Source organism: Triticum aestivum, chromosome 5D (assembly GCF_018294505.1).
Source record: "Triticum aestivum cultivar Chinese Spring chromosome 5D, IWGSC CS RefSeq v2.1, whole genome shotgun sequence".
NCBI lineage: Eukaryota > Viridiplantae > Streptophyta > Magnoliopsida > Poales > Poaceae > Triticum > Triticum aestivum.
The window spans coordinates 2523780-2543508 of NC_057808.1; the positions used below are offsets into that span (position 1 = coordinate 2523780).

The following is a 19729-nucleotide window of genomic DNA, read 5'->3' on the forward strand; positions in this document are numbered from 1 at the left end:
TGGATGGGTGATAGTGGAGCACCATATGCCATTGCCATCGTTTGTCACGGATCCCAGCCCTTAGTGGAGCTGTCGGAGCACACGTTTCGGACGCCAGGCGCAGGCAGCTCCTGTAGCCAAGGAAAGTGACCGGCCTCTGCCCTCTGCCCTCTGCTAGCTGTGGCTAACAAAGAGATGAGATGCACATCCGTCTTTGTGTGATATGTGCATGCACCTGCACTGCTGTGCATCTGCATCCTATCATTCCAAGGTGGAAGTTGGGGACCAAATTAACCTCTAGCTAGGCTAGAGCTGCAGCTTGACCCCAGCACTAACTGGCTGGCTACTTGAGGATGGAAGACAATGGCTTTTAGGGGGTATCTCTTTCTCTGTCGTGTCGCTATTGGGGAGCAGTGGTGATGCTTTGGATTTATCATCTCAGTTAAGTAACCCAGTAGTACCATGCATATATATGGCCCATGGTAGTACTGCCGATGGTGGTGCCTGACCAAGAGCACGGGTGCACAGCTAGTTTTCCATGATGGAGGCTTTTTTTGTTGGCCCTCCCTTCTTCTTATCAAGATGATACAACCGCAAAAGAATTTAAACCGTTAGGGCATCTCCAACACCGTACTGTAGATCAGACTTGCTATCCGTGCATCCAGGGACATGGATACGGAAACGGCCATCCAACCGCATGCCCTAAACGTCCATCCGTATTTCAAACCTAAATTGAGCAAACCGGACAAATTTGATGCAAACCGAACAATTTTCATGCAAAGCAGACCTAATTCATACCCCCGATCTGACCGCTCGTGCTTTTCCCTCGCTCGCGCTGCCCCTAGGGGGGCAGCTCGAGCGAACCCTAGCCGCCGCCGCCCCCAACCCACCTCCACCTCATCCTCCTCGCCGCCGCCAGAGGAAGCTGGTGAGCGAAGCTCGCCCAGCGGACGACGATGGCGGCTTCGCCTCTTCTCTCTTCGGGGCGCCCTCCGGCCGGTGCGCGACGGCGTCCCTGGGCGCTAGGCATTCCGGCGAAGCCAGGAAACTGGGGCGGCGGCCCCAGGGACTCGGTGATGGCGGCGCCGCCACGGCTGCTGGGGCAGCGTGGTGGTCGCCCGTGGTGCCTGGTCGCGGCGGATCAGGGCGTCCCCTGTTCAGATCCGTTCCGACGTGGTGGTGGCCCGAGCGCTCATCGGCGGCCCTGCTACGCGTCAGGGTGCTCTCTCCTCCGGCGTGATGTTGGGATGTCGTTGGTGCTGCGGGCGCGGTGGATCTGGAGGAGGTCCAGATCATTGGCTGGCGGTGTTGGGGGCGGTTTCTCTCCGGCTTTCGGCACGTGCGGCGGTGGGAGCTCGGTAGGTTCTGCTCTGCTGTGGCTCTCGGATCCCAGGGCGGCAGTCAGGCCAGTAGGTCCGGCACGGACGTCCGGTCGTGGCTGTCCTTGGTGGAGGAGAGGCCGGCGGCGCCCGGTGTCGCCGTTCTTCTTTGAGAAGGGTGTGGCTTTCCTTCTTGCAGTGGTGGACTCTGCCGATGACTTATCCCCTTATCTCCGCTCCGGTGGTTTGGACTTTGGTCAACGGCCGGGGCGAAATCCCCGCATGGCTGGCCTATGCTGGCAGCGACGACGCCTGCGGGTGCCGTGTCCTCCTTGGGGGCGCTGCTATGGCCTTGATCGGGTCTTTCCTCGAGTGCCAGGGGAAACCCTTGTTTCGGTTCACTGGGACAGGCAGTGGCGGCGTCACGACGTCGTTTCCTTCATGAAGGCGCTGCCTTGGCCATGCGGAGGCCTCAGAGTTGGAGCTTGGGGAGTTTCTGTTTGCGGTTCGGGATGCCACTCAGGACATGGGCCTCCAGGGCGCAATGTATGCCATTGCCAACGCTTCCGGCGTGTCTTCTTCCTCTAGCTTGGCTTGGTCCTGCCACCCACTTGCCGACTTCTCTAGGCGACATGGGTGGGCGGTATGTTGACCCTGTCAGTCTTAGGGTGGTTGTCGCGGCTTGGTTGTGTAGTGCATCGGTCGGACGCGGTTTAGTTGCTCAGTGCCCCATCTCTTCGCCATCTTAGCTGGAGATCATGCAAGGCGAGTTCATTTGCTTTCGATTGTAGTAGGCGTGGTTCTAATCCCAGGGATTAACGTGGAGTTGTTTGCCTATTTTGGCATTGTATCTGGGGTGGAGTTGTACTGGCCGCTTGGCCCTTCTTCTATGAAATGATGATACACCCTTCCATGGTGTATTCGAGAAAAAAAACTAATATTAAGAAGAGTAGAAAAAAAAACTAAGCGAGCTACCGGGCGGTAACCTCGTACGGATGCCTGCCCTGGCCGATGGGACCTCCGTCGTTGTTGCTGTCGGAGTTGGAGTCATCATGGTCCTTCCAACGGCGGAAGGGCTCGTAAGGGCTGCGGGCAGCCCTAATTGGCCGCCGCCTGCTACTCGCAGCATAGGCGGTAACACGATATCAAATGCTAGTCAAAACATAAAAAATATGCACACAATCAAATTATTAGAAAAAGAAAAGCAACCGTGATCCATGGAAGGAAATAACACTGACCATTCCTTGACAACACATGGACTGACTTTTCCTTCTTGTAGCTCACATGCTTGGGATTATCGATCTCTTCACAGCGAGATAGGTAGCTATATGTATTTTCCTTCTAACTCTTTTTTTCAAGTAACAAAATTCTTGCATGGTACAGAAAATTGTTAGATGTCTAAATTCGACACCATCTACTTCCACCACAAATAAGGCTGACAGAATCACTTGGACTCAGATTTTTTTTGTTACGTCATTTTCCATAAATAGAAATAATTAAGTATTTTCCTATAAATACTTTTTTTGCAGGTACTACAAATACACCGATTTCTGTTGGTAAATGAAATTTTTTAGCACGGGCCATGGGCTCCCATTCAGCACTACACGGGGCTAGCGACCTTACCTAGATACCTTTTTTGGGTCTTTTGTAACACGAGAGAGTGTTGTTGTGTTAGGTTTCCCAATATCACCATAGGGTATCTGCGCCCATATGGGAAATGCAAGCTTCATTTAACCCTGCTTCAGTAATAAAATAGATATAAAATGGTTTGCAGTTGGAAACAGTGAACCCATCGTTTGGCTCAGTTACCTTGTTGAAGGCATTGCTTGGAGTTTGCTCGAACTTCTCTTCGAGGTGAAAACCCACGATCCATCCTCAATAATTGCATCAGGCGACGGCGTTGTCGTGCAATGTTCCCTTCTTGGAGGCGTTGTTGTTGGAATACATATCATGTTACCCTTGGGTTGCCATCATCGGTTGATGTTGATCAGTGATCACTCCGCAATAATTTGGTTGTGTGCATCTCAATGTCTTGACTAGCTCCTTGTATCATGTTGGTGCAAAGGCCATATCTAACTGATATATTCTTCATATTAATATATTCCTTCTTTGAAAAGGAATAAATTGTACTATGACACTTGCTTCCATTTAGTTTCTTCAAAGTTAAGGGCTTTTCAGTGACGAGTAAAAGCGGGCCAACATCACACTAAAAGTGCATGGGGATATGGCTATAAAAGAAAGGAAGACATGTCAAGCAAATAAACAACAAAGTTCTATCCTCACTTACTTTCATGCTAAAAAAAGAATATAACCACTTACTTCATTCATCCTTTTTCATCATTCTAAATGCAAATGGATTTAATCTAATAATATATTTAACATCAGTTTAGGCCTTGTTTGACTTGTGAATCATGAGGTCACATCTCGCTTTGAAGGGGATTAGTGGCATGTTAAAGCCTAGGAAAGGTTATTTGATTCACATTGAACCGAGTGGCGTATTACACCACTTTTGTGAACCCGCCTTTTCTTACCAATTCTTTTGTCGATGGTCCACCGCTCCACACCCCCTAGTTTCTCCTCCCTATAAATAGAATCTATATAAATAAACTGGACGATGCAATGGAAAGGCCTACAAACAATAATGCACGATATGATTTTGTGAAATATGCAGGGAGAACATGCTTCATGTGGGCTTAACAGTGGACAAACGATGGATTGTTGATTGGTTGGATCTTCTGTAGGCGAGATCTATGACAATGTTGGCAAGACCAATGGTGGAAAGCAATAGGGTGCAGGTAGACCTAGGACAACAGTGGAATGGTTATGGTGGAAACAAGAAATGAAGAGGTTGGAAGAGGTGTCGATGATGGAGAAGGAGGACAAGTGGGATGAAGCATGATTAAGAGGGGAGAGAAAAAAGTTTTATTTGAATCAGCAGCGGGAGAGAAGGAGAGAGAAGCAATATGAGGAGCATTATGTAAAGTCGGATAGAATTGAAGAGTGTCGCCTCTTGAAACTATATAGGTGGCACAACTTTTGGGCAATGTCAAAGTCCACCGACCTCTTGCATGTTTAGAATTTGGGAGACTCAAGTTGTATGTCTTGGGTATTTTCATGTTGGAAAAAAGAGAGCTGCCAAATTCTCGTCAACTCAGGGAAAAATTTAAGTCAATGCCCATGTCACAAATAGAGCGAAAAACTGAAGATGCATGAAACTAACATGAGCAGAAACAAAGGACAAAGTTCCGACGTGATGAGACTTTGTGATCATCCTAGCTAAGCAAATGAAATAGCTAGTGGATTATATAATTAAGTTGGGGAATCCAGAGTGTTAGTGCGAATAGAGATGGATTGGTGGAATCGATGTTTATTCCTTGAGCCTCGTGGGCATATTTATAGGAGTACATAATCTTCTTGGAGTACAAGACAAGGTAGGGTAAGATCCTACTCTATCCTATCTTTTCTAATAATCATAATACTCAACATCCCCCGCAGTCACAACGATAGCGACGCAGGCGGTGAGACTGGAGAAGAATCCGAAGGTACGTCGACTGACATCCCCCCACAGTCGTAACGGTTGATGCATCACGGAAGTCGTGTCTGGAGTGGAAATCGACGAGGTTGCCCAAGCAAGGCGGTAGCACTTTGTGCCGATGTCGAGGTAGTCGAGACCGTAGGATGGTGTATTCGTGGTCAAGGTAGTCATGCGAGGGATGTTGTAGTCGATGTCGAGCCGGGGTGGACAGTGTCGAGGTAGTCGTCGTGGAGCCGCGGGCGAGTTAGTCATGGGCGCAGTGGTGCGAAGTAGTGGTGCACCGGGAAGAAGATATTATTGACGAGGCAACGCGCCGAGTTTGCCAAGCCCGGGGACACGTCGTGGATGAAGGCACACATCGGTGTTGCTAGTACCGGGCATGCGTAGAAGGACGAAGTCGGACGATGCCTCGCTCCAGGCTTGCCAGGCCCGGGGACACGTCGTGGACGAAGGGACGCGTCGGTGTTGCCAACATCGGGATGCGTAGATGGAAACCAGCACGAGTTGTACGCATGTCGAGGGGGCTAGTAGAGAAGGACTCGATGACGGTTGCGGCGCTAGTCGACACGAAGCCAGCCAATGTCACCCGCGGTGGTCAGAGTAGATGAAGTGGTCGGGGAAGATGACAGCAACGCTGGCGATGAGCTGGGGCTAGACGAGGACAAAGGTGGTGGACGGGCAGCGCGGCTCGGGTGAGCGAGCGGCAACACCGCCGAAGAAGAGTGGCAGCCATGCCTGACGCCTGGGTTAGGAGCATGATGGCGATGCTCAAAGTAGACGAGGAAGAGCCCGACGACGTGACTAAGATCGGCGCAGACGGAAGCATTCCCGTGCCAAGGAAGGTGGCACGGCGCATACCACGTGGAAGTCGACGTGCCGAGATGGCGGAGGGGACCGCGCGCCGCAGCGGTACGCCACGAAGGGGCGACGCAGCGGCAACGCGCGGGTCAGGGCGACAGCGGGAAGACCTCAGGGCACCGGCGTTGACCGCGTGCCGCGGCGCTAAGGCCCGAAGGGGCGACACAGCGGCGGTGCGAGGGCCGGTGCAACCGCGGGGACAACCTCAGGGCAGCGGCATGGACCGCGTGTCGCGGCACTACGGCCTGAAGGGGCGACACAGCGGCAATGCACGAGTCGATGCAGCCCCGGTGGGAACCATGGGGCGGCGGCACTCGGGACGACGGGGTGACACAGTAGCATCCTGTTGCTCAATCGGTGTAGGGGTGCGTTGTACTCGTGACGGTATTCATGGGACCTGCGGAGGCGCGCACAACCGACGGGCCAGATCGGCCACACGATGTGGATGACGCGGATCACGGGCGGGCGGGCGGGCGATCAATTTGATCGTGCGCGAGGTCAGGGACGCCGCTCGGTAGAGGCAGAATCCGAGATGAAGCCGGTGACGGCAGTCGGCATGGGACGGCGTGAGGACGAGCACAATCGGCCCGAGGCAACCGGCAGGCGGTGAGGCAGGCGGCAGGGCGTCCGTAAAGACGCGGCGGAGGCGGGTGGTGATGAAGAAGTCCAGGTCGGAGCAGGGCAGCGACGGACGGCACAGGGCGACGGGTGGGCAAATGTGCGTATGACGGCCTGCCTGGTCGCGCGAGGCCGTCGGGTCGGAGTAGAGGCCGGGTGGTCGTCCCGGTGTCGGAGTAGAGGCACGGGATCGGCGGGCGACGCAAACAGATTTTAGATCGGAAAACTAAAAAAACACCGATCATTGCGACGGGCGAAAGAGAGAAAAATCAGGATCAAGCGGTTGGGGAAAAAGACTCTCCAGGACAGCCGGTCAACACGACCAGCGGATGGCGGTCATGGAGACCGACCGCCCAGGGGCGACGCGGAGCGGAAGCAGCAACGGCGACTTGGGTTTGAATCGGTTAGGCTGATACTATGTTAGAAGGGAATAGAGAGGGATTAATTGGTGGAATCAATGTTTATTGCTTGAACCTCGCTTTCATATATAGAGGAGTACATAATCTTCATGTAGTACAAGACAAGTGGATCTTACGCTATCCCATCTTTTTTAATAATCATAATACTCAACGCAGAGATTTTTCTTTTGGTACAGATATATGCTGTTGCTGCAATCCACTGACTGGAGTTACCAATCGAACCTGCATCTCCATTCACCATTTCACCGTGGTTGTTCAAGGCAAAGCTGCTAATCTCTATATAGATGGATCGATCTGTCACAGCACTATCATCTCACTAGCGTCTACCCCCAAACAGAGAAGTAAAGCCGCCGCCTCCGTAGATCGGCCGCTCGTAGTGTTCGTGCACCCTACAAAGCTGCTAGCTCAGACAGCTCAACACATGGCATATACTCGCTGGTGCACGTGCTAGCTTCTGGATGGAGCTGCCAAGCCTACACTACAGCGATGCGTTTGTTTGTTTGTGCCCTAGCTTTTTTTTTTGACGGCTTGTTTGTGCCCTAGCTAGCATGCGTGCATATGCCCTCCACTATTTTGCTCATCTTTTCTCTTTTCAGAATAAAACAACGCGCCCACCCAACAGTACTCCAAAATAACGACACTTCAAGGGGTCATCCTTGAGCCATTTCCTCTTTGTGTGGCGTAAAAAATGCAGCCAAATCCTCTGAGTTGCACGCACCGAGCTAACCTAACAAAACGATTCGTTACTGCCATCCTTTTTGAGTTGTACTACCTCTGCTACCATCCAGGTACACTCCCTGGCCTATAATCCACACAGAAGCGCTATGTACGGTACCATCTTTCTTTTTTGCCAACTACACAGGGGAAGCAAAAGAACTCAACTGAGCTGAATAATACCTTGCTGCAGCATAGACACAAATTGTTGCTCAATTTCAGTTTTCTGCATTGGACAGTAACGATAGGGTTTCACATTTACTGAATAATACCACATTTAAAACATTTCCCTTGTTGAGCTCTCAAGTTATCCACCTTATCAGGTATTTTGACGATGTCCTCTTGTGTCTTGTCTGTTGGTGCAGCACAAAGCAGTCCTTGATGCACATAGGGCTTAGAAGTGTACTTAGATTCCCATTTGCGGCTCAACTTGGTTGTGTCCTCAGCCAACAACTCCTCTTGTGTTTGAGCCAATGAGCCAGGTCCACTGTAGCTGGCTCTTGCAGCTTCACCGGTGCTCCAATGGCAGGTTTAATTTAAGACCGTCCACAAAGCGATTAATGAAGAATGTTTCATCATAATTAAGCATGGTTATACATGAGCATAGTATGCATGTGCTCCTCAAAACTATGTGCATACTCATCGACGGATCCCGTTTGCTTCAGAGAAAAGAACTAACACATCAATTGTCTTTGTATACTTGTTTCTGTTAAACTTGGCAAACACCGCGACGCCGACGCATAGCCCTGCCCAATTATCAACAGTGTGCATGGCTTGGTAAGTCTGAAGCCACAACGCTGCATTCCCAATAAAATGCATCGTAGCGAAATCCACCCACAGATCAGTCTGCAGTCTGCACCAAGTACATCCTGAACTACTTCTTCCACCATTTCGGGTTTATGATCCCCATCAAACTTAGGAAAATCAGAATGAGGAATGCGTGGAGTGTGACGCGGCCGATGCGATGTATTGATAGAATTAGGTGACAGGAATGGATCCTCATTATCATCAGACATGCCTCCATGCTAGCAATCCACAGATTTTGAATGTTCACCATTGCCCGTGGGGAAGGGAAGCGACGCGGTCTGTGCAGTCGCAGGTCTACACCTGGTGCTTGATGGCCGCCCTGGTGTGTGTCCAGTCCACCCGCACCGGATCAGCACTCGGCGGACCCTGTGGTTGTGGTGCGGCAGGAGCTTGCTCCATCGAGTCCACCCGACGACGTACTCCTTGGAGGGAGAGGCGCATCCACTCCACCGCCGCGTCTAGGTTGATGTTGGAGCATAGTTTTAAATAGCGCGCTAAGCCTCTTAGCGGCGGACCTTTTCTAAATGATATAGCATGCATAACAAAACATAAAAATAGCCATCAAGAAAATTTATGTTTTTCCTGCGGCGCGTCCAAACAACTTCTGCTACAAGATTTTCTGTTCTCGCATTTAGCATTATCTCTACCTAAAACAAAAATTCTATTAGGGTTGTCTTCATCAAATCTCTACCCATGCTTTTATTACATGCATTTCAAATGGAAAAAAAAAGACCCTTAGTTTTTAATTCTATTTGTTGCATGTTTCTATAACTAAATAATGCAAAGAAAACTAGCCAGTTTTTATTGATCAGTGCAATAGGATAATTTCAGCGGGTTCCTTAGAAAATTTTCCTTTAGGGCCTTTTTAAGTTTTTTTTATTGAACATTATAGAATCATTTCTTATGAACTACTTCCTATCTCTATTAGAATCTGCAAATATCCTAGGTTATAAAATGTGCGCGCTAGTAGAATCTATAACTCCGACATTAGAATTCAATTGGACAAAACTTTCTTTATTTTTATGACAATGTCATGAGAAACACCTAGAACATTTGTTTGTTGGTGCAACAACCAAAAACATTTGTGTTATGTATTCAGAAAAGGTGGTTTCTTTTTACATCTTGTATGGTGTCTTATACAACATTTGTTTTGGGTAGTGGGTATGTATTTTTCACCTTAAGACAAGGATAGATATGATTTCCCTTCAGAGCTAGTTTACGGGGACATTCCCAAGGTTCGGGTTTCTCTTTTCTTCCATACATTTTTATTTGTCTATTATGTTTCCTTTTTCTATTTTTTTCCTTTACTTCATGTTTATTTTTTAGCAAATACACAAAAATTATTTGAAGTATGTGACATTTGTTTTTGCAGTCATGCATATTTGTTTCATACATATGGACATTTTTCTCTGAAATACATAAATGATTCTTTTCAGATACATGAATTATTTTTTAAGCCATGAACATCTATTAAAAATAGAAGAACACTTCTTTTTTGTAATACATGCACACCTTTTTATTACTAATCTTTTTACAAAAATATTTTTATAAACATGTACAAAATTAAAACACATCTTTCTAGTATTTAGGAGAGTGTTGATGGACCGTTGTCTAGCGGCTAGCCCAGAAGCTTTTAGGCGATTTGCCCCATTTTTTGCTTCGCTTAAAGCGGAGAATGGAAGCATTTCATATGCTCCAAGGGGGAAAAGGAATATATGCGGGCCAATGTGTTGAGCTGTGTTGCAGGCCGAGGCTGGGCTGAAAGCTATAGGCCAAGCGATGAGTGGGCCTAGGAAATAAAGCCATGAGTAGGCTTCCTACAAGAAGTGTTATATCTCGTTTGCTGCAAAATAATATATGCAACTCTAGCCTTGACCTCGCTTCCTCCAGAGCCTCCAGAGCCATGAGTAGGCCCAGTAGTAACCATGAGCGGTTTTCTGCATTATTTTTTGGAATGTTTTACATTTCTAGCGTGAGATCGCCAAGCAGGATTCTTTTTCGCTTTTGTGTATATCGCACTCAGAGGTATGAGCTGGCCAAATGGACAGACCTATGCCAGGATTTATGGTTTTCCCATTTTTCCTTTTAGTATTGTATTTCTTTTCTTTCCCATTTCTTTTACTTTTTCATTTTTCCTGTTCCTTTTAAATGTTCTTTCCTTTTTTTTACTTCTGTATGTTCTAGGTTTCTTGATTTTTTTTATAATTTTCTTTTATTTTATTATAATACATAAATTTGGTTAATATGCCATTACTTTTGTATACATGGTATACCTTTCTCAAAATAAAAAAATAAAAAAATTCAAATACAGTAAGACATTTTTCTAATAATCTCTCTGTCTTAAAATGTAAGACATTTTTTGACACTATACATTTTGAAAACAGATGGGTATATGATAAACATTTTCATACACTGTCATTTTTTAATAGAAAATAGACATTTGTAAAATACAGGGTGAACATTTGTAATACATGTTGAACATTTTCCAGATAAACATTTCTTAATACATAATCTACTTTCCTTACATGACACTTTTAAAATGAACGGGAAATTCTTTTTAATACACGGTGAGCTTTTTCTCTAACATAAGATAAACATTTTTAATACATGATCATTATGTGTTAATCATGATGAACATTTTGTAATACATAAAAAAAAATTAGTATCTGATCAATTTTTCTGAATAGAAGATGGATATTTTCAAAATACATAGTGAAGATTTTTCAATACACGATGGCAATTTTTCTAACATAATATACACATTTTTAATACATGATCAATTTGTGCTAATACATTATGGAAAAAATTTAAATACACGGAACATTTTTATTACATGTTGAACATTTTTCTAATATCAGATAAAAAATCATACAGTGACCTTTCAGAATACACAGTGAACACTTTTAGTAGATGATGAACCTTTTTTAATATAAGATAAATAAATTTAATACATGCTGTTTCGCACAGGGGCTCCACTTGGCGGGCCTTCTGGGCCGCTTCATGTTTCTTCCATTTCGCGTGCGAGTGAAGAGAGTGTTCATGTTTTCTTCGTATGGTAGACTGATTCTTACAGAAAAGTAAACTGTTTCGTATAGGAAAACCTGATACTAAGCTGTTTCTGTTTCTTCTGTTTCAACGGAAGTCTTAGACTTTGTACTGTGCAATGCAAAGAAACGAATAGAAAAATGTTTCTCTACAGCTAAAACTATCTCTGCAGTTAATGAAAGTAAACAACATACCATTAATAAACTCAAAATTAACTGGAAAATACCATTAACAACATACCAGCTGAAACTATCACTGGAACACAAAATACCATTAACAAACTCCAGGAAACAACATAAAAACAGATTTCTCGTTGACATGAATAAAACTATAGGAAGCATCTTTCAATGGAACGATTTCTTGTAGTTGGAAATCTTACTTGGCGGTGGAGTTTTGCTTGCAGTTGAAAATAATATTAGTGATGTAAACCTGCAGAATAAAAGAAAAGGAGGGTAAGTTGGGTAAGATCATTCTCATTTCTGTCACAAAAATAATTAGTGATGTAAACCTGCAAAATAACTAGTATAGTCCCTTTGGAGTAAGAACCCTAACCTGATAGACTTTCAGTTTTCTGATACCAACACTACTGGAAAGTTGTGTGTCATCGAAAGAGATGATGCATAGAACTAGTAGATAAGTACAACTAGAAGGACGAAAAAGAAACTATTCAAACTAATGAAACCAACAATCCTTTCCATCAATGGGCACATCATGTAGACATTTCTCCATTTTTCAACTTTCCAAACATGCTAAATAAATAATGTGCAGCTTCCTCTATCACAAACTGCATTCTTGCCTTACAGAGAGAAATACAAGTTTTGAGTTTGTATATACATAATAATACATTGGGCATACAGACGATGGCTCTCAGTTTCGGCTCACTTACATACATTTCCCTCCATTCGAATGAATAAAGAATTGTTGGCTCGATAGTGAAACAACATTGGAACTAACTTCCTTGGCTGTATTCTTCTTCGTGCTCGAACGACAGAGAGGAGAAGGGTTGCCGCAGCCTCCCGTCTGACCAAATATTTTGCATCTATGAAGCCCAGCTACCCATCATGGAACAAAACCAATAACTTAACACTTGTTGCATGTTTATTTTCTATCTACACAGGCGGAATGGACGAGAAAAAACTTATGGGCACAAAAACACCTTCAAAATTAATCCACGTGATGATGGATTTCCATACAGTAGAAGTCGAAACCACATGATTGTAAAAAAATATTTTCTTACAAACCACTGTCCTTATACTCATCCAATAAAAGTAAAAAAAAAATCTATTGTTCAAATAATGTTTTTCTATTCACAAGGTTGGAATTTAAAATATTGTTGCTAAATTAAAAAATCTTCAATTCAAATAATGTTCTTGGAAGTTCAAAAATATTTGCCATTCCAAATATTGTTCTTGGAATTTTAGAAAATATTTTTCAATTCAAATAAAGTTCTTGGAATTACAACAAGTGTTCCTAAAATTACAAAATGTTCTTCCATTCAAATAATATCTCTTTGAATTTCAAAGTGCACGCCAATCCAAATAATGTTCTTAGAAATGCAAAAAAATGTTATTTAATTCAATGTTGTTCTTGGAAGTCAAAAAATGGTTCCTCAATTCACATAATGTTCTTTGGATTTCAAAAATTGTCTGTCAACTCAAAGAAAGTTCTCTAATTAAAAAATTGTTGTTGGAAGTCAAAAAAATGTTCCTCGATGCAAATAATGTTCTTGGGATTCCATAAAATATTCGTAAACTCCAATAAATTTCTTGGAATTCCAGAAATTATTATTTAATTCAAATAATGTTCATAGTAGTGAAAAGTTGTTCCTCATTTCAAATAGTATTCTTGGGATACCAAAAATGTTCGTAATCTCAAATAAAGTTCCTGGATCCCCAAATACATGTTCTTCAATTCAAATAATGTTCTTGGAATTCAAACAGATGTTCCTAAGTAATGTTCTTCGGATTTGTATTAATGTTTTTAACTAAAAATGTTCCTGGAAATTGGAAATTGTTCTTTAATTGAAATAATCTTTTTGCAAGTCGAAGAATTGTTCGCAAATTCAAATAATGTTCTTAGGATTTTACAAAATGTTCACGAACTCAAACAAATGTTCCTCAATTCATATAATGTTCTCGTTCTTGGAATAGAAGAAATAGTCTTAAATTCAAATAATGTTCTTGGAACAAAAAAATCAAGAATTCCAAGGATTTGTAAAAATATTCGTAACTAAAAAAAGTTCTTGCATATCCAAAACATTTTCTTTAATTGAAATAATGTTTTTGGAAGTCAAAAAGTTGTTCCTCAATTCAAATAATATTCTTGGCATTTTAAAAACTGTTCGTGATCTCAAAACATGTCCTTCAATTCAAATAATGTTATTCAACTCAAAAAAAGGTCTTGTATATTCAAAATTTATTTTTTAATCAAAATAATATTCTTGGAAGAGAAAAAATGTTCCAGAATTCAAATTGTTCTTTACATTTTGAAAATCGTTCATCAAGTTAAAAAGTTCTTGGAAATTCAAGAAATGTTCATTAATTGAAATAATATTCTTGGAAGTAAATAAAATTTTATAAATTCAAATAATGTTCTTGGATTTCCAAAAAATGTTCATCACTAGAAATAAAGTTCATATGAATTTAAGAAATTATTCCCCATGTGGAAAAATATGTACTTCATATCTAATATTGTTCTTTGAATTTCAAAAAATGTTTTCCAAATCCAAATAAAGTTCTTAGAATTCCAAAAAATGTTCCTTAATTAACGTAATGTGCTTGGAAATCCAAAAAATTGTTCTTTTATTTGAATGATGTTCTTGGAAGTCAAAAAATTGTTCATTGGATTTAAAAAAATCGTTCTTTGAGTCAATTCCTGGAGTTTAAGAAATTGTTTATCAATTGAAATATTGTTCTTATTAATTTTTGAAAAATATAGCTCCATTTGTGGAATGTCCTTGAAAGTCCAAAAATATTCCTAAATTCAAACAGTATTCTTAACGTTCCCTAAAATGTTCATGAAAAATCAAATAAAGTTCTTAGAATTACAAAAATGTTTTTGGAAGTCCAAAAATGTTCCTCGGGTTGGGATTCCAAAATTTGTTCTTTGATTCAAATTATGTTCTTGGAATTTCAGAAATTTGTTCTTAGAAAAATATAAAAGTGTTCCTCCATTTGCATAATGTCTTTGTAAGTCAAAAAAAAATTTTGTTCTCTCCATTCAAAACATTGTTCCTGGAATCTACTTAAAAAGGGAAAAAAGTACTTCATTCAAAAGGTATTCTTGGAATTCCAATTTTTTTATTAAATTCAAAACGTATTATTTGAAACATGAAATATGTGGTACGACTCAAACGTTGTTGGAATTCCAAGAATGTTCTTTCATGCAAATATTGCTCTCGGGAAACAAAAACTTGGTGGAAGTAAATCATTTTGATCTCTTTCCATAACTTGTCACACTTGTATATCTACTTGTATGCATTACATCTTTTCGCAAGGGAAAAAGAAACTTTTATACACTACATGCATGCAATTAAAATCATCAAATGACAAAAGGTAATAACCCAGGAACCATGCAAAAAATGATAAAATTTAGATGAAATTAACCTAAAAATGCAAATATAAATCACAAGTAGTTAGCTTGCGGGCATAAAACAGTGGAAAAACTAAGCATCCTTCTACCACATGATGCATATTCAGGGTTGGCAGTTCGAAGCCCTCAATATGCATATAACATGTGAAAACTATTCAACAACTTATCAAAGCGTAAAAACCTTAATTATATATGGTTAGAATTAAGTGCAATACGCAGTCGTGGAATCAGTCAACCATGGCGGATCAGCCGCGAGATTCTTCGTAAGTTCTTTTTGCTCTTCCAACCGCATGCGGTTTCCTTTTTCTTTCTATATACTCCATCAGCCAGGAGTAGGCAGTTTTTATGTCTGTGGATTGCGATGTTTGGGATACAAGTGCGGTTTCTCTTTTTTCTGACCCGCGCCCCATATTTTTCAAAAACACAAAATTTATATTTAGTCTTGTTTGGAGGGACTAAATTTTGCTATGCAATGGTCGCCGCTTCCGGTTGATGTTGAGATGGATTGCCTAGCTGCAGTGGGCTCTATCCGGGCACAGGCGCATGATAGATAGCAACTTGCGATGATGATCAACGAAGTCAAGTCAGTTCTAGGTGAAAGGGATAGCTCTATTGCTCATATTAGTAGGCACCAAAACATTGCCAGTCATAGATTAGCTTCTTTTGGTCGTGTAGAAGCTAGGACGGCTGTTTGGCTAAGGTCTGGCCCTGCTAATGTATCCGAACTTTGTTTGTTTGGAGGAGCTTCCTCCAGCTTGAGCAATGAAATCACTTTTAACCCCGCAAAAAAACATGATTCGATATGTGTTCGTAAAATTCATACAAATAAGTCAAAGTTTATGGGTCTATAAAGGAAAGAAAAGTTTCACCCACATATTCGTCTTTTCTCTCTAGACCATGGATCGAGATATAATTTATATCCCCTCCATTTGGAAATAAATGGCGTGGTTTTAATTGAAATTTAAGTAACGTGGTGAGTTACTTATTTCTGAACGGTAGGGAATTTATACATACATCTTTCACATCCGCATGTATCCGCCAAAAAAAAAGTTCTGGAATTTCTGGATTCCAAAGGTGTCATTTAAGATAAATAAATACATGGCTCATTGTAGTCCGGGATTCAAATTAACTCTTTGTTGCAGAACAATTTTGACAAATTTCCTGCAACACCATCCGTGTTGCAGAACTTCTTCCGCAACAACATCCATATTGCAAAAAAGTTAGGGCGAAAAAATCCCTGCAACATCATTTGTGTTGCAGAAGTATTTCTGCAACAATGCTCATGCTTCAAAAAAAAGTTAAGACAGAGACAAAAAATCTGCAACAGAACCTCTGTTGCAAATTTTTCTGCAATAAAAGGTCTGTTGCAAAGAGTTCCGCAACAATGCCTTCGTTGCGTTGGTAAGGAAAAAAGACGGGCCACTGAATAGCCTCAAATTAAGCGGCTATGAAGCGCGCCAGATCTTTTAACGGCCAATGCGGAGCGTCGCTCAAATAATAGCATAAATTTGTAGAAAAAAACTCGTTATGTAAAAAAATATAAGAGCATTCAGATAATTGTAGGCCAGGCCAAGGCGAGAAAATTAAAAGTAAAAGGTGTCTCTCGGCTCCCCGTGGTTCCCCACAAAATCCCCAATTAAACAAACGAACCCTCGTTAGTCCGCCCACCTCCTTCGACGTTCCCGTCCCCGTCTCCGTCTCTGGCGGCACCACCCCAGCATGTCGGTGGTAGACTGCTTCGTCCCGTTCCACTCTCCTCTCCGGGAGCCGACCGCCTACGACCGCTGGGGGAAGGGCCCGCAACCCTGCTGGTCACAGCCACCAGTTCGATTTGGACAAGTGCGCAGTGGGAGTCTCGCAAGGGCAAGGCGGCATCGACAGGTGCATCCTGCTTCGATTTGATTCGTTTCGAATTCCGCTCACATGTGTCCTATCCGACAACAATCAATCTCCTATGGTTTCGAGTGAAATTTTGCGAGAGTAGAATTAATCATTGGTTTCATAGATAGATTGTGCGTGAAGAAAATATACCCTAGAGGCAATAATAAAGTTGTTATATATATTTCCTTATATCATGATAAATGTTTATTATTCATGTTAGAATTGTATTAACCGGAAACTTAGTACATGTGTGAATACATAGACAAACAGAGTGTCACTAGTATGCCTCTACTTGACTAGCTCGTTGAATCAAAGATGGTTAAGTTTCCTAGCCATCGACATGAGTTGTCATTTGATTAACGGGATAACATCATTACAGAATGATGTGATTGACTTGACCCATTCCGTTAGCTTAGCACTTGATCGTTTAGTATATTCCTATTGCTTTCTTCATGACTTATACATGTTCCTATGACTATGAGATTATGCAACTCCCGAATACCGAAGGAACACTTTGTGTGCTACCAAACGTCACAACGTAACTAGGTGATTATAAAGGTGCTCTACAGGTGTCTCCGATGGTACTTGTTGAGTTGGCATAGATCGAGATTAGGATTTGTCACTCCGATTGTCGGAGAGGTATCTCTGGGCCCTCTCGGTAATGCACATCACAATAAGCCTTGCAAGCAATGTGACTAATGAGTTAGTTGCGGGATGATGCATTACGAAACGAGTAAAGAGACTTTCCGTTAACGAGATTGAACTAGGTATTGAGATACCGACGATCGAATCTCGGGCAAGTAACATACCGATGACAAAGGGAACAACGTATGTTGTTATGCGGTTTGACCGATAAAGATCTTCGTAGAATATGTAGGAGCCAATATGAGCATCCAGGTTCCACTATTGGTTATTGACCGGAGACGTGTCTCGGTCATGTCTACATAGTTCTCGAACCCGTAGGGTCCGCACGCTTAAAGTTCGGTGATGATCGGTAATATGAGTTTATGTGTTTTGATGTACCGAAGGTAGTTCGGAGTCCCGGATATGATCACGGACATGAAGAGGAGTCTCGAAATGGTCGAGACATAAAGATCGATATATTGGATGACTATGTTTGGACTTTGGAAGGGTTCCGAGTGAGTCCGGACGAATACCGGAGTACCGGGGGGTTACCGGAACCCCCCGGGGAGTGTAATGGGCCTCATGGGCCTTGGTGGAGAGAGGAAGGGGCGGCCAGGGCAGGCCACGCGGCCCCTCCCCCTCTAGTCCGAATTGGACAAGGAAGGGGGGAGGGCGGCGCCCCCCTTTTTTCCTTCCCCCTCTCTCCTCCTTCCTTCCCTCCTACTCCTACTCTTGGAAGGGGTGGAATCCTACTCCCGGTGGGAGTAGGACTCCCCTTGGGGCGCGCCTAGGAGGTCGGCCTCCTCCCCCTCCTCCACTCCTTTATATATGGGGGAGGGGGGCACCCCATAGACACACAAGTTGATCATTGATCTCTTAGCCGTGTGCGGTGCCCCCCTGCACCATAATCCACCTCGGTCATATCGTCATAGTGCTTAGGCGAAGCCCTGCGCCGGTAGATTCATCATCACCGTCATCACACCGTCGTGCTGTCGAAGCTCTCCCTCGAAGCTCTACTGGACCGTGGGTTCGTGGACGTCACCGAGCTGAACGTGTGCAGATCGCGGAGGTGACGTACGTTCGTACTAGGATCGGTCGATCGTGAAGACGTGCGACTACATCAACCGCGTTTTCATAACGCTTCCGATTTCGGTCTATGAGGGTACGTGGAGAACACTCTCCCCTCTTGTTACTATGCATCACAATGATCTTGCATGTGCGTAGGATTTTTTTTTGAAATTACTACGTTCCCCAACAGTGGCATCTGAGCCAGGTTTATGCGTAGATGTTATATGCACGAGTAGAACACAAGTGAGTTGTGGGCAATACTAGTCATACTGCTTACCAGCATGTCATACTTTGATTCGGCGGTATTGTTGGATGAAGCGGCCCGGACCGACATTACGCGTACGCTTACGCGAGACTGGTTCTACCGACGTGCTTCGCACACAGGTGGCTGGCGGGTGTCAGTTTATCCAACTTTAGTTGAATCGAGTGTGGCTACGCCCGGTCCTTGTTGAAGGTTAAAATAGCACATACTTGACGAAATATCGTTGTGGTTTTGATGTGTAGGTGATGTCTACTACGCAACCTTCTTCTTGTAGACGTTGTTGGGCCTCCAAGTGCGGAGGTTTGTAGGACAGTAGTAAATTTCCCTCAAGTGGATGACCTAAGGTTTATCAATCCATGGGAGGCGTAGGATGAAGATGGTCTCTCTCAAACAACCCTACAACCAAATAACAAAGAGTCTCTTCTGTCCCCAACACACCCAATACAATGGTAAATTGTATAGGTGCACTAGTTCGGCGATGTGATAGTGATACAAGTGCAATACGGATGGTAGATATAGGTTTTTGTAATCTGAAAATATAAAAACAGCAAGGTAACAAGCGATAAAAGTGAGCGTAAACGGTATTGCAATGCTAGGAAACAAGGCCTAGGTTTCATACTTTCACTAGTGCAAGTTCTCTCAACAATAATAACATAATTGGATCATATAACTATCCCTCAACATGCAACAAAGAGTCACTCCAAAGTCACTAATAGAGGAGAACAAACGAAGAGATTATGGTAGGGTACGAAACCACCTCAAAGTTATCCTTTCTGATCGATCTATTCAAGAGTCCGTAGTAAAATAACAGGAAGCTATTCTTTCCGTTCGATCTATCATAGAGTTCGTACTAGAATAACACCTTAATACACAAATCAACCAAAACCCTAATGTCACCTAGATACTCCAATGTCACCTCAAGTATCCACGGGTATGATTATACGATATGCATCACACAATATCAGTTCATCTATTCAACCAACACAAAGAACTTCAAAGAGTGCCCCAA

The 19729-nt window shown here is 43.2% G+C and overlaps 1 pseudogene; it reads left to right on the plus strand.

Moving 5' to 3' along the window:
- The first annotated feature begins 5564 nt into the window (after positions 1–5564).
- The window catches only part of LOC123124684 (uncharacterized), a 37500-nt pseudogene continuing 23335 nt past the window's right edge, over positions 5565–19729 (plus strand).